Here is an 11,673-nt window from a genome sequence, read left to right as displayed (position 1 = left end):
TTACGAGCGAGCGGAACGAGCGAGCAACGGTCACAAATTCCAAGCTATACATATACCATATATTGCCTTGCATATATTTCGTGTTATTACATAATTTTGTCAGCCATTTCGGACATCACATTGCACTGCACTATGTGGAAATAGTACTATTTAAGTGAAACTATTCATAAACTGTAAACATGTGTCGGTAGGCAACAGGATAAATACTTCCGGCTCCTCGGGCAGGTGCGAATATTTCAATGTCCGTATGTGCCAAACTGTTGGTTTGTGACACACCTTTACGCGTCTCTCGCTCGCTGCGCTCGCACGAAAGCTATAGCCTAACCTAAAACCAATCCATCTTCCGTTCATTATTCGATATGGTGGCGACATATTTCAAATTTGCGAACGTGTCGGATCAGTTGTGAGGGTGGACTAGATTTTTACGAGCGAGCGGAGCGAGCGAGCAACGGTCACAAATTCCAAGCTATACATATACCATATATTGCCTTGCATATATTTCGTGTTATTACCTAATTTTGTCAGCAATTTCGGACATCACATTGCACTGTACTATGTGGAAATAGTACTATTTATGTGAAACTATTGGTAAACTGTAAACATTTGTCAGTAGCAATGGGATAAATACTTCCGGCTCCTCGGGCTGGTGCGAATATTTCAATGTCCGTATGTGCCAAACCCTTGGTTTGTGACACACCTTTACGCGTCTCTCGCTCGCTGCGGTCGCACGAAAGCTATAGCCTAACCTAAAACAAATCCATCTTCCGTTTATTATTCGATTTGGTGGCGACATATTTCTAATTTGCGAACGTGTCGGATCGGTTGTGAGGTTGGACTAGATTTTTACGAGCGAGCGGAGCGAGTGAGCAACGGTCACAACTTCCAAGCTATACATATACCATATATTGCTTTGCATATATTTCGTGTTATTACCTAATTTTGTCAGCCATTTCGGACATCACATTGCACTGTACTATGTGGAAATAGTACTATTTATGTGAAACTATTCATAAGCTGTAAACATGTGTCGGTAGGCAATAGGATAAATACTTCCGGCTCCGCGGGCTGGTGCGAATATTTCAATGTCCGTATGTGCCAAACCGTTGGTTTGTGACACACCTTTACGCGTCTCTCGCTCGCTGCGCTCGCACGAAAGCTATAGCCTAACCTAAAACCAATCCATATTGCGTTCAGTATTTCATATCATGGCGACATATTTCAAATTTGCGAACGTGTCCGATCGGTTGTGAGGTTGGACTAGATTTTTACGAGCGAGCGGAGCGAGCGAGCAACGGTCACAATTTCCAAACTATACATATACCATATATTGCCTTGCATATATTTCGTGCTAGTACCTAATTTTGTCATCCATTTCGGACATCACATTGCACTGTACTATGTGGAAATAGTACTATTTATGTAGAAACTATTCATAAACTGTAAACATGTGTCGGTAGGCAACAGGATAAAGACTTCCGGCTGCTCGGGCTGGTGCGATTATTTCAATGTCCGTATGTGCCAAACCGTTGGTTTGTGACACACCTTTACGCGTCTCTCGCTCGCTGCGCTCGCACGAAAGCTATAGCCTAACCTAAAACCAATGCATCTTCCGTTCATTATTCGATATGGTGGCGACATATTTCAAATTTGCTACGTGTCGGATCGGTTGTGAGGTTGGACTAGATTTTTACGAGCGAGCGGAGCGAGCGAGCAACGGTCACAATTTCCAAGCTATACATATACCAAATATTGCCTTGCATATATTTCGTGTTATTACCTAATTTTGTCAGCAATTTCGGACATCACATTGCACTGTACTATGTGGAAATAGTACTATTTATGTGAAACTATTGGTAAACTGTAAACATTTGTCAGTAGCAATAGGATAAATACTTCCGGCTCCTCGGGCTGGTGCGAATATTTCAATGTCCGTATGTGCCAAACCCTTGGTTTGTGACACACCTTTACGCGTCTCTCGCTCGCTGCGCTCGCACGAAAGCTATAGCCTAACCTAAAACAAATCCATCTTCCGTTTATTATTCGATATGGTGGCGACATATTTCAAATTTGCGAACGTGTCGGATCGGTTGTGAGGGTGGACTAGATTTTTACGAGCGAGCGGAACGAGCGAGCAACGGTCACAAATTCCAAGCTATACATATACCATATATTGCCTTGCATATATTTCGTGCTAGTACCTAATTTTGTCATCCATTTCGGACATCACATTGCACTGTACTATGTGGAAATAGTACTATTTATGTGAAACTATTCATAAACTGTAAACATGTGTCGGTAGGCAACAGGATAAAGACTTCCGGCTGCTCGGGCTGGTGCGATTATTTCAATGTCCGTATGTGCCAAACCGTTGGTTTGTGACACACCTTTACGCGTCTCTCGCTCGCTGCGCTCGCACGAAAGCTATAGCCTAACCTAAAACCAATCCATCTTCCGTTCATTATTCGATATGGTGGCGACATATTTCAAATTTGCGAACGTGTCGGATCGGTTGTGAGAGTGGACTAGATTTTTACGAGCGAGCGGAACGAGCGAGCAACGTTCACAAATTCCAAGCTATACATATACCATATATTGCCTTGCATATATTTCGTGTTATTACATAATTTTGTCAGCCATTTCGGACATCACATTGCACTGTACTATGTGGAAATAGTACTATTTACGTGAAACAATTGGTAAACTGTAAACATTTGTCAGTAGCAATAGGATAAAGACTTCCGGCTGCTCGGGCTGGTGCGATTATTTCAATGTCCGTATGTGCCAAACCGTTGGTTTGTGACACACCTTTACGCGTCTCTCGCTCGCTGCGCTCGCACGAAAGCTATAGCCTAACCTAAAACCAATCCATCTTCCGTTCATTATTCGATATGGTGGCGACATATTTCAAATTTGCGAACGTGTCGGATCGGTTGTGAGGGTGGACTAGATTTTTACGAGCGAGCGGAACGAGCGAGCAACGGTCACAAATTCCAAGCTATACATATACCATATATTGCCTTGCATATATTTCGTGCTATTACCTAATTTTGTCATCTATTTCGGACATCACATTGCACTGTACTATGTGGAAATAGTACTATTTATGTAGAAACTATTCATAAACTGTAAACATGTGTCGGTAGGCAACAGGATAAAGACTTCCGGCTGCTCGGGCTGGTGCGATTATTTCAATGTCCGTATGTGCCAAACCGTTGGTTTGTGACACACCTTTACGCGTCTCTCGCTCGCTGCGCTCGCACGAAAGCTATAGCCTAACCTAAAACCAATCCATCTTCCGTTCATTATTCGATATGGTGGCGACATATTTCAAATTTGCGAACGTGTCGGATCGGTTGTGAGGGTGGACTAGATTTTTACGAGCGAGCGGAACGAGCGAGCAACGGTCACAAATTCCAAGCTATACATATACCATATACTGCATTGCATATATTTCGTGCTATTACCTAATTTTGTCATCCATTTCGGACATCACATTGCACTGTACTATGTGGAAATAGTACTATTTATGTAGAAACTATTCATAAACTGTAAACATGTGTCGGTAGGCAACAGGATAAAGACTTCCGGCTGCTCGGGCTGGTGCGATTATTTCAATGTCCGTATGTGCCAAACCGTTGGTTTGTGACACACCTTTACGCGTCTCTCGCTCGCTGCGCTCGCACGAAAGCTATAGCCTAACCTAAATCCAATCCATATTGCGTTCAGTATTTCATATCATGGCGACATATTTCAAATTTGCGAACGTGTCCGATCGGTTGTGAGGTTGGACTAGATTTTTACGAGCGAGCGGAGCGAGCGAGCAACGGTCACAATTTCCAAGCTATACATATACCATATATTGCCTTGCATATATTTCGTGCTAGTACCTAATTTTGTCATCCATTTCGGACATCACATTGCACTGTACTATGTGGAAATAGTACTATTTATGTAGAAACTATTCATAAACTGTAAACATGTGTCGGTAGGCAACAGGATAAAGACTTCCGGCTGCTCGGGCTGGTGCGATTATTTCAATGTCCGTATGTGCCAAACCGTTGGTTTGTGACACACCTTTACGCGTCTCTCGCTCGCTGCGCTCGCACGAAAGCTATAGCCTAACCTAAAACCAATCCATCTTCCGTTCATTATTCGATATGGTGGCGACATATTTCAAATTTGCGAACGTGTCGGATCGGTTGTGAGGGTGGACTAGATTTTTACGAGCGAGCGGAACGAGCGAGCAACGGTCACAAATTCCAAGCTATACATATACCATATATTGCCTTGCATATATTTCGTGTTATTACATAATTTTGTCAGCCATTTCGGACATCACATTGCACTGCACTATGTGGAAATAGTACTATTTATGTGAAACAATTGGTAAACTGTAAACATTTGTCAGTAGCAATAGGATAAAGACTTCCGGCTGCTCGGGCTGGTGCGATTATTTCAATGTCCGTATGTGCCAAACCGTTGGTTTGTGACACACCTTTACGCGTCTCTCGCTCGCTGCGCTCGCACGAAAGCTATAGCCTAACCTAAAACCAATCCATCTTCCGTTCATTATTCGATATGGTGGCGACATATTTCAAATTTGCGAGCGTGTCGGATCGGTTGTGAGGGTGGACTAGATTTTTACGAGCGAGCGGAACGAGCGAGCAACGGTCACAAATTCCAAGCTATACATATACCATATATTGCCTTGCATATATTTCGTGCTATTACCTAATTTTGTCATCTATTTCGGACATCACATTGCACTGTACTATGTGGAAATAGTACTATTTATGTAGAAACTATTCATAAACTGTAAACATGTGTCGGTAGGCAACAGGATAAAGACTTCCGGCTGCTCGGGCTGGTGCGATTATTTCAATGTCCGTATGTGCCAAACCGTTGGTTTGTGACACACCTTTACGCGTCTCTCGCTCGCTGCGCTCGCACGAAAGCTATAGCCTAACCTAAAACCAATCCATCTTCCGTTCATTATTCGATATGGTGGCGACATATTTCAAATTTGCGAACGTGTCGGATCGGTTGTGAGGGTGGACTAGATTTTTACGAGCGAGCGGAACGAGCGAGCAACGGTCACAAATTCCAAGCTATACATATACCATATACTGCCTTGCATATATTTCGTGCTATTACCTAATTTTGTCATCCATTTCGGACATCACATTGCACTGTACTATGTGGAAATAGTACTATTTATGTAGAAACTATTCATAAACTGTAAACATGTGTCGGTAGGCAACAGGATAAAGACTTCCGGCTGCTCGGGCTGGTGCGATTATTTCAATGTCCGTATGTGCCAAACCGTTGGTTTGTGACACACCTTTACGCGTCTCTCGCTCGCTGCGCTCGCACGAAAGCTATAGCCTAACCTAAAACCAATCCATATTGCGTTCAGTATTTCATATCATGGCGACATATTTCAAATTTGCGAACGTGTCCGATCGGTTGTGAGGTTGGACTAGATTTTTACGAGCGAGCGGAGCGAGCGAGCAACGGTCACAATTTCCAAGCTATACATATACCATATATTGCCTTGCATATATTTCGTGCTAGTACCTAATTTTGTCATCCATTTCGGACATCACATTGCACTGTACTATGTGGAAATAGTACTATTTATGTAGAAACTATTCATAAAATGCAAACATGTGTCGGTAGGCAACAGGATAAAGACTTCCGGCTGCTCGGGCTGGTGCGATTATTTCAATGTCCGTATGTGCCAAACCGTTGGTTTGTGACACACCTTTACGCGTCTCTCGCTCGCTGCGCTCGCACGAAAGCTATAGCCTAACCTAAAACCAATCCATCTTCCGTTCATTATTCGATATGGTGGCGACATATTTCAAATTTGCGAACGTGTCGGATCGGTTGTGAGGGTGGACTAGATTTTTACGAGCGAGCGGAACGAGCGAGCAACGGTCACAAATTCCAAGCTATACATATACCATATATTGCCTTGCATATATTTCGTGTTATTACATAATTTTGTCAGCCATTTCGGACATCACATTGCACTGTACTATGTGGAAATAGTACTATCTATGTGAAACTATTGGTAAACTGTAAACATTTGTCAGTAGCAATGGGATTAATACTTCCGGCTCCTCGGGCTGGTGCGAATATTTCAATGTCCGTATGTGCCAAACCCTTGGTTTGTGACACACTTTTACGCGTCTCTCGCTCGCTGCGGTCGCACGAAAGCTATAGCCTAACCTAAAACAAATCCATCTTCCGTTTATTATTCGATTTGGTGGCGACATATTTCTAATTTGCGAACGTGTCGGATCGGTTGTGAGGTTGGACTAGATTTTTACGAGCGAGCGGAGCGAGCGAGCAACGGTCACAATTTCCAAGCTATACATATACCAAATATTGCCTTGCATATATTTCGTGTTATTACCTAATTTTGTCAGCAATTTCGGACATCACATTGCACTGTACTATGTGGAAATAGTACTATTTATGTGAAACTATTGGTAAACTGTAAACATTTGTCAGTAGCAATAGGATAAATACTTCCGGCTCCTCGGGCTGGTGCGAATATTTCAATGTCCGTATGTGCCAAACCCTTGGTTTGTGACACACCTTTACGCGTCTCTCGCTCGCTGCGCTCGCACGAAAGCTATAGCCTAACCTAAAACAAATCCATCTTCCGTTTATTATTCGATATGGTGGCGACATATTTCAAATTTGCGAACGTGTCGGATCGGTTGTGAGGGTGGACTAGATTTTTACGAGCGAGCGGAACGAGCGAGCAACGGTCACAAATTCCAAGCTATACATATACCATATATTGCCTTGCATATATTTCGTGCTAGTACCTAATTTTGTCATCCATTTCGGACATCACATTGCACTGTACTATGTGGAAATAGTACTATTTAAGTGAAACTATTCATAAACTGTAAACATGTGTCGGTAGGCAACAGGATAAATACTTCCGGCTCCTCGGGCTGGTGCGAATATTTCAATGTCCGTATGTGCCAAACCGTTGGTTTGTGACACACCTTTACGCGTCTCTCGCTCGCTGCGCTCGCACGAAGGCTATAGCCTAACCTAAAACCAATCCATATTGCGTTCAGTATTTCATATCATGGCGACATATTTCAAATTTGCGAACGTGTCCGATCGGATGTGAGGTTGGACTAGATTTTTACGAGCGAGCGGAGCGAGCGAGCAACGGTCACAATTTCCAAGCTATACATATACCATATATTGCCTTGCATATATTTCGTGCTAGTACCTAATTTTGTCATCCATTTCGGACATCACATTGCACTGTACTATGTGGAAATAGTACTATTTATGTGAAACTATTCATAAACTGTAAACATGTGCCGGTAGGCAACAGGATAAAGACTTCCGGCTCCTCGGGCTGGTGCGTATATATAAATGTCCGTATCTGCCAAACCGTTGGTTTGTGACACACCTTTACGAGTCTCTCGCTCGCTGCGCTCGCTCGAAAACTATAGCCTAACCTAAAACCAACCCATATTGCGTTCAGTATTTCATATGATGGCGACATATTTCAAATTTGCGAACGTGTCCGATCGGTTGTGAGGTTGGACTAGATTTTTACGAGCGAGCGGAGCGAGCGAGCAACGGTCACAATTTCCAAGCTATACGTATACCATATATTGCCCTGCATATATTTCGTGCTAGTACCTAATTTTGTCATCCATTTCGGACATCACATTGCACTGTACTATGTGGAAATAGTACTCTTTAAGTGAAACTATTCATAAACTGTAAACATGTGTCGGTAGGCAACAGGATAAATACTTCCGGCTCCTCGGGCTGGTGCGAATATTTCAATGTCCGTATGTGCCAAACTGTTGGTTTGTGACACACCTTTACGCGTCTCTCGCTCGCTGCGCTCGATCGAAAACTATAGCCTAACCTAAAACCAATCCATCTTGCGTTCATTATTCGATATGATGGCGATATATTTCAAATTTGCAAACGTGTCGGATCGGTTGTGAGGTTGGACTAGATTTTTACGAGCGAGCGGAGCGAGCGAGCAACGGTCACAAATTCCAAGCTATACATATACCATATATTGCCTTGCATATATTTCGTGTTATTACCTAATTTTGTCAGCAATTTCGGACATCACATTGCACTGTACTATGTGGAAATAGTACTATTTATGTGAAACTATTGGTAAACTGTAAACATTTGTCAGTAGCAATGGGATAAATACTTCCGGCTCCTCGGGCTGGTGCGAATATTTCAATGTCCGTATGTGCCAAACCCTTGGTTTGTGACACACCTTTACGCGTCTCTCGCTCGCTGCGGTCGCACGAAAGCTATAGCCTAACCTAAAACAAATCCATCTTCCGTTTATTATTCGATTTGGTGGCGACATATTTCTAATTTGCGAACGTGTCGGATCGGTTGTGAGGTTGGACTAGATTTTTACGAGCGAGCGGAGCGAGCGAGCAACGGTCACAACTTCCAAGCTATACATATACCATATATTGCTTTGCATATATTTCGTGTTATTACCTAATTTTGTCAGCCATTTCGGACATCACATTGCACTGTACTATGTGGAAATAGTACTATTTATGTGAAACTATTCATAAGCTGTAAACATGTGTCGGTAGGCAATAGGATAAATACTTCCGGCTCCGCGGGCTGGTGCGAATATTTCAATGTCCGTATGTGCCAAACCGTTGGTTTGTGACACACCTTTACGCGTCTCTCGCTCGCTGCGTTCGCACGAAAGCTATAGCCTAACCTAAAACCAATCCATATTGCGTTTATTATTCGATATGGTGGCGACATATTTCAAATTTGCGAACGTGTCCGATCGGTTGTGAGGTTGGACTAGATTTTTACGAGCGAGCGGAGCGAGCGAGCAACGGTCACAATTTCCAAGCTATACATATACCATATATTGCCTTGCATATATTTCGTGCTAGTACCTAATTTTGTCATCCATTTCGGACATCACATTGCACTGTACTATGTGGAAATAGTACTATTTATGTAGAAACTATTCATAAACTGTAAACATGTGTCGGTAGGCAACAGGATAAAGACTTCCGGCTGCTCGGGCTGGTGCGATTATTTCAATGTCCGTATGTGCCAAACCGTTGGTTTGTGACACACCTTTACGCGTCTCTCGCTCGCTGCGCTCGCACGAAAGCTATAGCCTAACCTAAAACCAATCCATCTTCCGTTCATTATTCGATATGGTGGCGACATATTTCAAATTTGCGAACGTGTCGGATCGGTTGTGAGAGTGGACTAGATTTTTACGAGCGAGCGGAACGAGCGAGCAACGTTCACAAATTCCAAGCTATACATATACCATATATTGCCTTGCATATATTTCGTGTTATTACATAATTTTGTCAGCCATTTCGGACATCACATTGCACTGTACTATGTGGAAATAGTACTATTTACGTGAAACAATTGGTAAACTGTAAACATTTGTCAGTAGCAATAGGATAAAGACTTCCGGCTGCTCGGGCTGGTGCGATTATTTCAATGTCCGTATGTGCCAAACCGTTGGTTTGTGACACACCTTTACGCGTCTCTCGCTCGCTGCGCTCGCACGAAAGCTATAGCCTAACCTAAAACCAATCCATCTTCCGTTCATTATTCGATATGGTGGCGACATATTTCAAATTTGCGAACGTGTCGGATCGGTTGTGAGGGTGGACTAGATTTTTACGAGCGAGCGGAACGAGCGAGCAACGGTCACAAATTCCAAGCTATACATATACCATATATTGCCTTGCATATATTTCGTGCTATTACCTAATTTTGTCATCTATTTCGGACATCACATTGCACTGTACTATGTGGAAATAGTACTATTTATGTAGAAACTATTCATAAACTGTAAACATGTGTCGGTAGGCAACAGGATAAAGACTTCCGGCTGCTCGGGCTGGTGCGATTATTTCAATGTCCGTATGTGCCAAACCGTTGGTTTGTGACACACCTTTACGCGTCTCTCGCTCGCTGCGCTCGCACGAAAGCTATAGCCTAACCTAAAACCAATCCATCTTCCGTTCATTATTCGATATGGTGGCGACATATTTCAAATTTGCGAACGTGTCGGATCGGTTGTGAGGGTGGACTAGATTTTTACGAGCGAGCGGAACGAGCGAGCAACGGTCACAAATTCCAAGCTATACATATACCATATACTGCATTGCATATATTTCGTGCTATTACCTAATTTTGTCATCCATTTCGGACATCACATTGCACTGTACTATGTGGAAATAGTACTATTTATGTAGAAACTATTCATAAACTGTAAACATGTGTCGGTAGGCAACAGGATAAAGACTTCCGGCTGCTCGGGCTGGTGCGATTATTTCAATGTCCGTATGTGCCAAACCGTTGGTTTGTGACACACCTTTACGCGTCTCTCGCTCGCTGCGCTCGCACGAAAGCTATAGCCTAACCTAAATCCAATCCATATTGCGTTCAGTATTTCATATCATGGCGACATATTTCAAATTTGCGAACGTGTCCGATCGGTTGTGAGGTTGGACTAGATTTTTACGAGCGAGCGGAGCGAGCGAGCAACGGTCACAATTTCCAAGCTATACATATACCATATATTGCCTTGCATATATTTCGTGCTAGTACCTAATTGTGTCATCCATTTCGGACATCACATTGCACTGTACTATGTGGAAATAGTACTATTTATGTAGAAACTATTCATAAACTGTAAACATGTGTCGGTAGGCAACAGGATAAAGACTTCCGGCTGCTCGGGCTGGTGCGATTATTTCAATGTCCGTATGTGCCAAACCGTTGGTTTGTGACACACCTTTACGCGTCTCTCGCTCGCTGCGCTCGCACGAAAGCTATAGCCTAACCTAAAACCAATCCATCTTCCGTTCATTATTCGATATGGTGGCGACATATTTCAAATTTGCGAACGTGTCGGATCGGTTGTGAGGGTGGACTAGATTTTTACGAGCGAGCGGAACGAGCGAGCAACGGTCACAAATTCCAAGCTATACATATACCATATATTGCCTTGCATATATTTCGTGTTATTACATAATTTTGTCAGCCATTTCGGACATCACATTGCACTGTACTATGTGGAAATAGTACTATTTATGTGAAACAATTGGTAAACTGTAAACATTTGTCAGTAGCAATAGGATAAAGACTTCCGGCTGCTCGGGCTGGTGCGATTATTTCAATGTCCGTATGTGCCAAACCGTTGGTTTGTGACACACCTTTACGCGTCTCTCGCTCGCTGCGCTCGCACGAAAGCTATAGCCTAACCTAAAACCAATCCATCTTCCGTTCATTATTCGATATGGTGGCGACATATTTCAAATTTGCGAACGTGTCGGATCGGTTGTGAGGGTGGACTAGATTTTTACGAGCGAGCGGAACGCGCGAGCAACGGTCACAAATTCCAAGCTATACATATACCATATATTGCCTTGCATATATTTCGTGCTATTACCTAATTTTGTCATCTATTTCGGACATCACATTGCACTGTACTATGTGGAAATAGTACTATTTATGTAGAAACTATTCATAAACTGTAAACATGTGTCGGTAGGCAACAGGATAAAGACTTCCGGCTGCTCGGGCTGGTGCGATTATTTCAATGACCGTATGTGCCAAACCGTTGGTTTGTGACACACC

Source organism: Bombus affinis, unplaced genomic scaffold (genome assembly GCF_024516045.1).
Source record: "Bombus affinis isolate iyBomAffi1 unplaced genomic scaffold, iyBomAffi1.2 ctg00000085.1, whole genome shotgun sequence".
NCBI classification, from domain to species: Eukaryota; Metazoa; Arthropoda; class Insecta; order Hymenoptera; family Apidae; genus Bombus; species Bombus affinis.
Note: the sequence above shows the minus strand (reverse complement) of the source record.